Source organism: Pituophis catenifer, unplaced genomic scaffold (assembly GCF_029215685.1).
Source record: "Pituophis catenifer annectens isolate HBS135680 unplaced genomic scaffold, rPitCat1.0.hap2 SCAF_2, whole genome shotgun sequence".
Classification (NCBI taxonomy): domain Eukaryota; kingdom Metazoa; phylum Chordata; class Lepidosauria; order Squamata; family Colubridae; genus Pituophis; species Pituophis catenifer.
This window is the reverse complement of record NW_027256882.1, coordinates 275,597,559-275,610,673: the sequence shown is the minus strand read 5'-3', so window position 1 is coordinate 275,610,673 and position 13,115 is coordinate 275,597,559. Positions and strand designations below refer to the sequence as shown.

The following is a 13,115-nucleotide window of genomic DNA, read 5'->3' as shown; positions in this document are numbered from 1 at the left end:
GCCTTCCTTCCTTCCGAGGTGGGTAAAATGAGGACCCAGATTGTTGGGGGCAATAATCTGACTCTGTAAACTCTGTAAACTGCTTAAAGAGGCCAAACGGTGGGAGCCAGCGGGTGGGCGGGGCTACATTCGGTGTATAAGACACACCCACATTTTCACCCTCTTTTAGGGGGGGAAAAAGTGCGTCTTATACTCCGAAAAATACGGTATATATTTTCGCTAGTGCTTAAACTTTTGAAGACAGCAAAATAGTATTTGTATTTCACCTTTTGCAGTTCATGTAACTCATGCAGTGCACAGTGTTGTAAAGCATTGTGAAGCAGTCTATAAGTCTAAGTGCTATTGCTATTGCTAAATATGAACCAGTTGCCAATTGTGACCACAGCTGCAACAATCGTAAATGTGAAAAATGGTCATGTCACTTTTTTCAGTGCCATAGTAACTTTGAACAGTCACTAAATGAGCTGTTGTAATGAGCTGTTGACTATCTATAGTGAAGAGGGGGGGACAAAAGGGAAATTCTAGTTATAGAGCTGCTGCTTTTCTCTTTGTTACAAAGATAACACTAACATGATTCAAGGAAAAAGGGAGACTGTTATAAACTGCATGATACCCAAATCCCCCACGGAATAAGAAGACAGATACTACCCCATATCCCATTTCCCTCCTCAGAATTTATTTGATTTATTTCACTTTTCATGCAGAGTGATTAGTCTAGGCACCTCTTGTGTTGTTGTTTTTTTAGTTGGAAATATGAAATCCTTTTGAATCAGTGAACGCTTTTAAAATTTTGAAGCGGTGAGCATTTTTACAGAAATGCCTGCTCATTCACAAAACAGCTGCGGTGCAACAAAACACCAATTTACTAAAAGCAAAAACTTGTGGAATGATTTCCCACCACTCCATGTGGTCTCCAGCCTTATCTTTCTCACCTTTCTTTGCAGGAAGACACATTTCTGAGCAAAATATTTAGAGCATATTTTCCCTCAGCCAGGGAAACATGCCCGCAGCAAAAATAATGTTTTCTTCCGATAGCGATGTACACAAAGCAGAAACACGGAGGAATAATATATTTAACAAACCTACTGGGACTCAGAAATTCAGCCAGACTATTTCAGCCAAACAAAAGCATGAACACTTGAGTTTTTACAAGGTTCAGCTGAGAAAAAAAATCTGGAAGTATCCTATCCATCAGTCTTTCTAGAATTTTAAACCCTCACCACCACCTTACCTGCCACTCTTAAATTCACATGCAGCACACCTGACTAGCCTTCCTCTCTCTGACAGAATGGAAAAGTTGAAACATCTGTTAACTTGTTGTGTTATCTGCCATTCATACAAAGCTTTACTTGTGGCTGATAACTTGAGGCTGGGCAAATATCTGGGAGAACAAATTAGTCTCGTTCTCTTACTCACTCACACACCATACACACACACACACACACACACACACACACACACACACACACACACACACACAATCTCACAGGAAAGGGGAAGTTGAGATAGCTAAGGATCTAACAAAGGAGAATATTTGTGGCTCAGGATCGCAAATGAAGGGTCCTTAGTGCTTTCTGAGCTTGGTGGTTTTGTTGCAGATGTTTCATTACCCAAGCTAGGTAAGATCATCAGTGTAAGGAAACATCTGCAAGAAAGCAGCCAAGCTTAGAGACCTCCAAGGACCCCTCATAGCTAAGGATCTGGCAAGAAGTATTGTTCAAGATGAGATCAAAAAAGAAGGGAGGAAAAAGGTTAGTACATGAACATGGAATTGGGCAGTTTGGGGCAGCTGGCAAGATGCAGATTGAATTGGAAAAAATGCTGTTTTCATAATAGATAAGTTTCCTTAGTGAAGCTATTCAGGATCGCAAATGTATAAGATGAAATGGTATTAAATAATCCAAAGATTCTTTAGAACTTCTTCAATTGTTCAATCAATCTTTAGTCTTCTTCAATTGTTTACTTAAGCAGTATAGCAAATGGGGCCTGTAAAATGTTGCAGAATGGAGCATTTTAATTTGCTACCCAACTGTACCATCATCTTTTCTCAATTTAATTCCTCTTTCATTAAATTCAGAATACAATGGGCACTTAGCATGCTCCATTTTCACAGCATGTATATTTTTTCCCCAAAACTGACAACCTAAAGATGTATAAGTTATCACTCCCATGCTATCGCCACATTGGATGTAAATGATGAGAATTCCCATCCCGCGAATGCCAACTTGGGGGACATAGTATCCCATCTTGTGAATCCCAACTTACATTTTCTTTAATTCATTATTCTATACTCTTTCCATCAAATCTTTAACAAATATCTCTGGAGACTGGAGACTTCTTCCAGTAGTTCTGAGAGATGATCTACTTAGATGGAAGATGAGCATCTTGAATGAATAAACAGGTGGATATAAATGTGGATGTTATTTATTTGTTGTTCTCTTTTGACACAATATATATACATATAGCAAAACACGCAAAAAAGAACTAAGCAGTTTGATTTAAAAGAAAAAAAAACAATACTACCATAGGAAACAGAGGTAATCTTACTATAAACATAATTTTTGCTTAAGCAAAAAAAGGAATCATTTCTGAATATTTATGACCCAATTATGAATCTCAGAAAAGCTACAGTGTAAGGACAAGACAGTGGTATAAACGTACCTTAATGTGTTGGTTTTGTTAAATAACAAGAAAAAAGGTGAACCTGCACTGCTACTGCATGAAGCATATTCTGAGCAGATGTTGATAGTAGACAGAAGGCTTGATGAAAACAAGGAATATTTTCCAGCTGTCTTTTACTTAACATATAACTCGTAGAGATGTTACGCAGAATGAAACCAGATATATCTGTGGAACAATTGATTTTTTTAAGGATTAATTTTTACTCCATAACTATAGTTGTGAAGAAAATGCTAATTGGTTAAAAACATACTGTTGACATAACTTTAACATAAATAAGGAATATATTTTAATCATTTATCCCCAAGGGAAAAACTCTCCAGGTTTTCTTGTGTTATTATTTCAGCCCAATCAGTATTTCCATTTTTTTAGATATTATTGTTCCAGTGCAAAAATTTTATTAGTTTCAAGTATTTTGTTTTTAACAAATGTAGAATGTAACAACAGGAACTGAATAAAATATAGATAAATAAACTAAAATCTGAATTCTTTGGGAAAGGCTATTGGATGATTTTCGCCACTGCTCTAAAACAGGAGTGTCAAACTTGCGTCATCATGGCAGCATCACATGACGTATCGGGAGTTTTTCCCCCTTCACTAAACCAGGCGTGGGTTTGGCCAACGTGTGATGCATCCGGCTTGCAGGCCGCAAGTTTGACAGCCCTGCTCTAAAACATTCAACCCAAAAGAATGAATGATTGGACATTGCCGTCAAATTGCACAAGCTACTGAGCCGTGGTGGCACAGTGGATATAATGCAGTATTGTAGGCTAATTACTGCTCACTGCCAGGAGTTCAATTCTGACTGGCTCAAGGGTGACTCAGTCGTCCATCCTTCCGAGGATGACCCAGATTGTTGGGGGCAATGCACTGACTCTGTAAACTCCTTAAAGTGGGCTACAATGCACTATGAAGTGGTAGATAAGTCTAAGTTGTAATTTATATACCGTGTTTCCCCGAAAATAAGACATGTCCGGATAATAAGCCCAATCAGGCTTTTCAGCGCATGTGATAATATAAGCCATCTCTGCAAAATAAGCCCCCTCACCAACTACTTACACGCATGCGCAGCCGGTCCCGCCATTTCCTCTGGTTGCTTGCCGTGCAACCAAAATGAGTTGAGGTGAGGCCAGAGGGGGGAAGGGGGGACATGCCCTCCCCTCCCTGTTTTATTTTTTTATTTTTTATTTTATTTTGAATTTGTATACCGCCCTTCTCCCTGAGGACTCAGGGCGGTGAACAGCCAAATAAAAACATCAAATACAAATATTAAAATACAGTTAAATATATATATATAGATTTGGCCCCATTAATTAAAACGATAAACAAAACAATTAAAAACACTTAAAAAGAATTAGGCCAGCCCAGCTTGTTGGAAAAAGAAGGTTTTAAGGGCTCGGCGGAGGGCACTGAGGTCACTGTTCTTCGCACCGGCCGAGCAGCCCAACATGTTCCATCCCACCCCAATGGCAACAGCAGCCTGGCTGCTTCCCTTCCCCGCTGTCTCTTTATCGAGAGGGTGGGGCGGGGGAGAAGCAAGACTAGTGGTGTGAGACGTGGCTACCCTTGCCGTCTCTTCTCCCCCCATTTGCCGGGCATGGCAGGGCTCCTGCCCCTTGCTTAGCCACCCGTCCCCTTTAGGGATGCGATTTGGGGGTGGCAGGTGGGGTGGGTGAGAAGCGGGATGCAGGTCTTACCTTTCAAGCTCCGTCACTTTCCTCGCTGTTGTGTCTAAGGAAACATGCTGTAAAAGAAAACCTCGCAAGTTCAGTCAAACTTCTCAAACTCGCGATAAGGTTTTCTTTTACAGCATGTTTCCCTGGACACAACGGTGAGGAATGCAACCGAGCTGGAAAGGTAAGACATGCATCCCGCTTCTCACCCGCCCTACCTGCCACCCCAAAATTGCATCCCTAAAGGGGGTGGGTGGCTAAGCAAGGGCAGGAACCTTGCCATGCCCGGCGAGCGGGGGAGAAGAGACGGCAAGGGGAGCCACGTCTTACTCCACACGTCTAGCTTCTCCCCCGCCCCACCTGCCAGCCCTCTCGATAAAGAGACGGCAAGGAAGGAAAGCAGCCAGGCTGCTATTGCCATTGGAGTGGGGTGGGACGTGTTGGACCGCTCAGCCGGCACGAAGAACAGAGAGGGGAGGCAACGGCAATAATGGGACATCCAGTCCCATGCTTGCCACCTCCTGCACCCCCAAATTAATAAGACACCCCGATAATAAGGCCAAGCCCTTATGGGGGGGGTGTCAATAAAACCCTGTCTTATTTTCGAGGAAACATGGTAATTCCATCTATGGATTATCATCGTGGCCAATCTTGATGGCCTATTGAAAGTTAGGCAAAAAAATATTGTGCCAAAAAGAATTCCAGCTAGATTCAAATCCTAAATCATCCTCCCAGGTTAATTTTTATGGTATTCAAGGGGAACCTCTTATGCTATTGTGAGAGTTTTAAAAATAGTTATAAGAGTTTTTTGATTTTAAATGAAATAGATGTGTACCATTCTTAAAATGCTATTGAGGACTGTAATTGATACAATCTTAGATAGTTTATAACAGATGGTTAAATGAGATGTTAACCATTCAACACAATTACAGTATGTTCAGCACTAACAAGATATTCTATGGCATTCAACTATTTATCTTTTTGAATTAAACAAATGCACCTTTATACTTAACAATCAAATATTGTTTCTACCTTTTCAGAACAAATATATATTTAATATCCAGGAGGAATTATATCAACATAAGCAATAGGAAATTCAGGGCTAACCCAATTTCTCTATCTAGATTTGTCCCCAATTAGTTTCTCATAGTCATTTGATCTGATATGACCTTAAATGTGCCAAACTTTTAGCACATTTAATTTATAGTGCTGTGTACATATGTGTGTGGTCCCAGCTAGCTGCAACTTGAGGGTATTTTTTTTATCTCAACCAAAATATTATTGAGAAAAGACCCCTGGCTTCAAAATATTCTCTATATTGTGATTTTGGAGCATGAGGTTTCAGTTTCTTAATTATTTTTGTCCCTCTTGGTTTTCTATTTTCTGAATAATTTTCCAAAATAATACACTACAATTAGTTGCTAATCAAGACTGTTTGTTGAAGAGGAAAGTCAAGGAGCTTTTGAGTTTTTATAGTAGAAACTGGTGCAAAAGTACAGAAAATTACGAAGACTTAATTCAGATGCCAATTTAATTATCAGGGTATGTATAACAGACAGGAATCTGAAGAGAAATCAAGTAATTTTAGAGCTAATTATGTGGCTCTCCATCCTTCTGAGGTTAGTAAAATGAGACCCAGATTGTTGGGGGCAATATGCTGATGTTGTTAACTGCCCAGAGAGCGCTATAAAGCACTATATAAGTCTAAGTGCTATTGCTATGTAAGCTATAACAGTTCTAGTTACAGGTAGTCCTCGAATTATGACCACAATAGAGTCCAAAATTTCTGTGAGTTTTGCTGCATTTTACAATCTTTCTTGCCACAGTTGTTAGATGAGTCGCTGCAGTTGCAATAGCAATAGCACTTAGACTTACATACTGCTTTACAATACTTTACAGCTCTCTCGAAGAGGTTTACAGAATCAGCATATTGTCCCTAACAATCTGGGTCCTCATTTTACTGACCTCAGAAGGATGTAAGGCTGAATCAACCTTGAGCCGATCAGAATCGAACTGCCAAACTGCTGTCAAATGGCAGTCAGCAGAATTAGCCTGCAATACTACATTCTAACCACTGCAACACCACGGCTCTTAACATGGTTGTTAAACAAGTCAAGCTTCCCCCATTGACACTGCTTGTCAGAAGGTGACAAAAGGTGATCACACGACCCCATTGGCAGGCATCTGGATTTTTATCACATGAGCGTGGGGATACTGCAAAGGTCATAAATGTGAAAAACAGTCATAAGTCAGTTTTTTCAGGGCCATTGTAACTTCAAACGATCATAGTTGTAAGTTGAGGACTACCTGTGAAGGACTTCCCTTATCTTGTTTAAAATCAACAATTTTAAGGATACCAGCGTAACCAGTATAGTACTGTCTGCAATTTCTATAATTTGGTAGGTCCCTTAGCAGGTAACACCTTTGCACTGTATGCCAGAGCAGAAAACTTCACATTCCCAATCTTTCTTTTACTTTTGCATCTGATTAGAATCAGGTAGCCACTAATTTACAATCTGAAGAGAAATCAAGCCATTCTAGAGCTAATTATGTGGCTGCATCAGACACAAGAGTATCCTTATAAAATTGCCTGTCCTGAAGCAAGACCATCAATCAGGTTTTGGAAAATCAGTGTTTATCAGCTGGCTTTTAAACAAAGCTAAAATAGTGATGCATCGGGTGAATCAAGTCTAAACTAAATATAGCAGTTACTATCCATCACTAAAGGACGCGGTGGCTCAGTGGCTAAAATGTTGAGCTTGTTGATCAAAAGGTCGGCAGTTCGGCGGTTCAAATCCCTAGTGCCGCGTAACGAAGTGAGCTCCTGTTACTTGTTCCAGCTTCTGCCAACCTAGCAGTTCAAAAGCATGTAAAAAATGCAAGTAGAAAAATAGGGATCACCTTTGATGGGAAGGTAATAGCATTCCGTGTGCCTTTGGTGTTTAGTCATGCCGGCCACATGATCACGGAGACGTCTTCAGACAGCGCTGGCTCTTTGGCTTTGAAACAGAGATGAGCACCACCCCCTGGAGTCGGGAACGACTAGCACATATGTGTGAGGGGATCCTTTACCTTTACCTTTATCCATCACTACTGATTGTATGAGATGAGTGCAGATGTGATGCAACTGATACCCTTAAAATGGTGTAGAAACCGAGAGTACCATTAGGATTTTTTCCCACATACCTTCCCTTTCCTGTTGGTTTGCAACCTTTTTAGACATAAATTCCAATGGATTTAATCAGGATTCGGTTTGAAGATGCCAGTGTGAAACTCAATGAAGACAGAAGAAATTTGAGTGCAAGGTGTTGTTTCAGCTGAGAACTGTCTTTAATAGGGAAACATCTCTGTATTAGATATAAATTATAGCCTACCATGATAGTCCTCTTTTTTACCTTTTTAAATGGCGTAATGAGATTCTAGCGCTCTCTTAATCCTGTAAAGTTTTGATCAGGTGCAACATTGTTTTAAACTTCTTGACATCATTCAGAGGGATAGCAAGACAAATCAGCTTCCTAAACCACTACATACACGGATGAGCAATTTCTATGCTTACCTACTGGTACAAAATTCTCAAGAAGATATTCAAATTTAGAGAAGCAGTTAAATATACTACTAAATCAGGCCATGTAATTAGACTGCACTTGCAAAAACTAGCCAAGTAACAGATCAGTACTTGCCAACTAACATAATTTATACAGAGTGAGTGGTGAGAACTTAATATTTTCAAGTGTATTAACATTTTTCATACTCAACATAAAAATAAAGGGAGGGCAATTGAATTAAATCCAAATACTTTGTTTTAATTAATGATGTTTATTATTTCATGCTGGCCAATTTGTATTATCACTTTCAGATAAAACAGCTTAACAATAAATCCAAATGTTTCACATGGGCTTCCTTTTTTAAAAAAAGAGTATTTGTCATAGCTGAAAATATTTTCCCAGAAAGCAGTTTTGGCTTCTTAACTTTCAAAAACCAATTATTCTGGATAAAAAAATTGCAGAAGGGTAAATTTTGTAAGGCAAAGGTATTTTATCTTTTTCTAGTAATGTTGTTTAGGCTGCTGGGTTGGGGTTTTTTTTTTTTTTTTGTCTTCCATTTCATAATTTTACTAGAGAAATATGTTATATTTCCAGATGTGGCTCATAGTCGCTCACTTATAGCCTATTTGAGACATGCAGATCTTGTAAGACCCCCCCCCTTCCTCCCCTTCTACCTGGATTATCCAAACTTTATTACTTTTCATTTTTTCTTTCTTGTCCTGAAATTCTTCAAAGCTTTAAGAAGCGTCTTTTGTAAATCCAATATAGGAAGATTATCCAGGTCACTCTCTTGGCTTGTTACTTGTAGATTTATTAATCAAATTTATGTGGCCATGAAAAGTGTTTCTGAGCAGTGTACATTCTCTGCTGATTATGCTGTGCTATAATCAATGGTGGGATCCTCCCGGTTTAACAACCGGTTCGGTGATTTCCGATTTGCGTGCTTGCACGTGCTTCACACGCGCCCGTACCCGTTTCAAGAAATCTTCATTTCCTGGTTTCTTCAGAGGAGTAGCACAGCTGATCCGTGCGGCAATCTGCTCTATTGCGCAAATCAGCTGAGAAGATAAAGGTTGGAAAATAGCGTGGGCGGGCAGATGGGCCCCTCTGAACGTCGGAGCGAACCAGTTCTCCCAGCAGATTGTTGGAGCTACCGGTTCGCTCGAACCAGTCTGAACTGGTAGAATCCCACCCCTGGCTATAATGAGAAATTTGGTAGCATTTCACTTATTTTTACTAGTTACTACAGTATGCGGTCCAATAAAACAGTAAATAAATAAAGCAATCATCTTAAGCCATTATATAATAATTATTAAAAGAGCATTGAAAAGTATAGAAGCAGAAGTAAAACAGGAAAAGAAAATAATATGTAGAGGGATGTTAGTAATAATGGAGCCATTTCAGGAGTTCCCCCGTCCCCTGAGGTCTCCAGGCCTACTGGCATAACCAGGTCTTGAGAGATCTTCAAAAGCTCAGGAGTGAGGAGGCTTACATAACCCTCGCATCCTGGACATAAATTGTTTCAACTCCTACCCTCAAAACGACGCTAGAGTACTGCACACCAGAACAACTAGACACAAGAACAGTTTTTTCCCTAACGCCATCACTCTGCTAAACAAATAATTCCCTCAACCCTGGCAAACTATTTACTAAGTCTGCACTACTATTAATCTTCTCATCATTCCTATCACCCATCTCCTTCCACCTATGACTGCATGACTGTAACTTGTTGCTGTACCCTTACAATTTATATTGATTGTTTCCTAATATGTTTTGATTGCTTACTTGTACCCTATGACTATCATTGTGTTGTACCTTACGATTCTTGACGAATGTATCTTGTCTTTTTATGTACACTGAGAGCATATGCATCAAAGACAAATTCCTTGAGTGTCCAATCACACTTGGCCAATAAATAAATAATTCTAATTCTAATTCTAATAATCTTGGGGGAGAAGATTCCACAATGCAAGTGCCAGCAGAAAAGGCCAACCACCTAGGATCCATTAAGATCATTCATCTACCTGAGCACTCTTTACAATCTAGCGTCTTTATCGAAATTAGCAGCTGTTGCACAAGGTTTTGGATATGATAAAATTCTAACACATGCAAAAAGGCGTGCAAAATAAGTTTCAATCCTCCTGAATTATAATTTGATTCTGCATTGATTTCACATTCTTGATTCAGATTTCTTGGAAGACAGATAAGATGAAAAATAATGGATAGAGGTAGCATTATAGCAAACATCACACTTAAAAATACTGTAGCAACTAGTAAAACAAAGTGAAATGCTACCACATTTTTTATTATAGCACACCATAATAAGCAGAGAAGGATCAGTTGCCAGTGAGTTCTATTCCATTCTCCTCATAGTTGAAAATCTTGAAACATCTCTAAGGAACAAAAAGAGTATATTCAAGTGAAGAAAGATCAACATGAGAAAAATTTTCAAATCACTGATTTGTGTCACAGACTCTTGAGTAACCTATAGTTTTATTTGGTGATTAGAAGAAGAAAAAAGAGGATGCAAGATTTCTGCAACTGAATTAAACTGCTTGTAGTGGCACCATTGTATTTTTCTCTAAATCAGTGTCTACATCTGGAGAAAATATTGCTGGGCTGCAGCTTCTATTCATGAACCTAATTGCTTCCAACCTGTCAGGATGAAGGAATTTCTATACTGTGTTGAACTTACAAAGTTTTCATGATGAATCAGTTGTCAAATCTAATGGCCAAGGAGTTTCCAAAATTTAAATCAGGAGCTGTTCCAGGAGCTCCTGGAGATGTCAGAAGTTTAATGTCTTATATCCTTCATACATTGGAATTAGTAACTAAAAAGTCACAGCAAGAGTGCTCCAATGCTAGTGCTTTAAGCAGACCATTGGCAATGACTACCATTACTATTCCTTATAAGTCTAAAGTGAGAGTAACTGCACCTTATTCTGAAGGAAGGATAGACGAGTCCAAACTCCAGTTCTCAAAACTCAGACCATCCATTCCTTTTTTAAAACTCTTCTGTGATCAAACTTGGAATAATGGCTTCAAGTAAAAAAGATGGAAAGATCTCTTAGTCAGTTTTGTGGGAAGCTTCTTTCAAAGTCAGAAATTCTGTCACAAAGTCACAAATTCTGATTGAAAATTAAGCATTCATAAATGCAAAAATAGAGCACTGGCTAACAGATTGGAATTTTGAAAACAAAACTCATAAAAAGTTGTAGATCTATGCTAGTATTTAAAAAAAATGTAGCACTCTGTGGGTATCCTACCCCATTTTGTGGCTTGATTTTGGCTTCATCTGGAGTTTAGTGCGTGTATCAAAAAGACTGAAAAGGTAACAGAAATGTTTCTTGACTTACGACTGTTTGTTTACCATATTTCCCCAAAAATACAATCTACCCCGAAAATGAGTCCTAGCTTGATTTCTGCACGCGTGCCCAATAAAAGCCCTATCCCCAAAATAAGCCCTAATTAAGACCCCACCCACTCCAGGGTGCACGTGTAAAAATTAAGCTAGGGTGGGGATGAGGGGTGGTGGAGCTGCCCTACTACTTACCTTTGGACAATTGCAGCCAGGCCTCGCACACTCCGACACCTGCCTTGCCAGTCCATTCCTTCTGCAGCCGGCAAGGCTTTCCTGAAGGCCTCTGCAGCCAACAATAGAGCTCCGGATCAATCTGGAGCTCTGTTATTGGCTGCAGAGGCCTTCAGGAAAGCCTTGCTAGTCTTACTGGCCGCAGAAGAAGTTCCTGAAGGCCTCTGATAACGAAAAGGAAGCCAGGGGCGAGGAAGTAAGTGAGGTGAATCAGTGGAAGATACCTCCCCTTCCCCCCCAAAAAAAACCTGTTGCCTTTTTTGGTAGCAAAAAAAAAGAAGACAGGGTCTTATTTTTGGGGAAACACGGGTAGAAACCATTTGAAGTTACAACGGCACTGAAAAAAATGGCATGACCATTTTTCATATGACTGTGGAGGCATCCCCATTCAGATGCTTGTGACTGGCATGTGTTTATGATAGTTGCAGTGTCCCAGGATCATGTGACCATTTTTTGCGATCTTCTGACAAGCAGAGTCAACGGGGAAGTCGGATTCTCTTAACAACCGTGTTACTAACTTAACAACCTCAGTGATTCACTTGACAACTGTGGCAAGAAAGGTTGTAAAATGGAGCAAACTGTAAAATGGGGCAAGACTCAACAACTGTCCTGCTTAGCAATGGAAATGTTGGGCTCAATTGTGGTCGTAAACCCTTTATAATTTTGATTTGGTATGTGTGAGAAATGTATGTGCAATTCAGGTATTCAGTTTCACAGATCGGAGAGAAGACAATATTTTTTCACTACAATAATGAGCCATGCCACTTTTCCTTAGGAACCCAGTAAGAGGTATGGGGAGGTCACACTATTATTTTAAAATATAATCCACATTTATAAAATATATTTCTAAAACATACCTCAAGAGCAGCAGTGGGTTTCACATTATGTTATTACCGGTTCGCCTCAGACACACTCGCTTCGTGCGAGTGCGCGCCCGATTAGTACGCGCTTGCCTTCCACACATGCGCCCAGCCTTCTGCGCATGTGCTTTGCTCGCGCACGCACCTTTCATGCATGCACCCAGCCTCAAAAATGTGCCTAAATAGGATGGCATAGAGCTGGGCTGGGCAGGCCCTCCTGCGATTTCCGCTACCGGTTCGGGCAAACAAGTCCAAACCGGCTGAATACCACCTCTGCTCAAGAGGAAAAACCTTTCAAAAAATTGCTCATCTTTTAATAAATAAGGATTATTGTTTTAACAAAGTATTTTAATAGAAAAATCCCCCTCCCCCAACCCCAAGGAATGCATTTTCATAGAAAGCCAAATGACACTCAGATTTTTTGGACTTTTTAAAAAACCTTTAACCCAGACTTCTTGGCATTTCTCAGGTTTGGCATCCAACTTTCCCAGATTTCTTTACTTTCAAGATATATCCAGAAGAAGATGAATTATTTTGTGGTCTTGTATCTTCTATTCCATAGAAAGAATGGGAATGTTTTCTCCTGATTAAAAATATTTTTATATTTTACTCATACATATTTTTTTTTAAATTTGATTTATATGCCGCCCTTCTCCGGAGACTCAGGGCGGCTTACAATGTGCTCAGCAATTGCCTTCATCCTTTTGTATATTTATACAAAGTCAGCTTATTGCCCCCACAACTGGGTCCTCAATTTACCTACCTT

The 13,115-nt window shown here is 39.7% G+C and overlaps 1 protein-coding gene across 1 annotated transcript in view; it reads left to right on the top strand.

Moving 5' to 3' along the window:
• Positions 1-13,115, top strand: part of WDR70 (WD repeat domain 70) — a 137,758-nt gene that overhangs the window by 84,992 nt on the left and 39,651 nt on the right. The gene's annotated exons all lie outside the window — the stretch shown is intronic.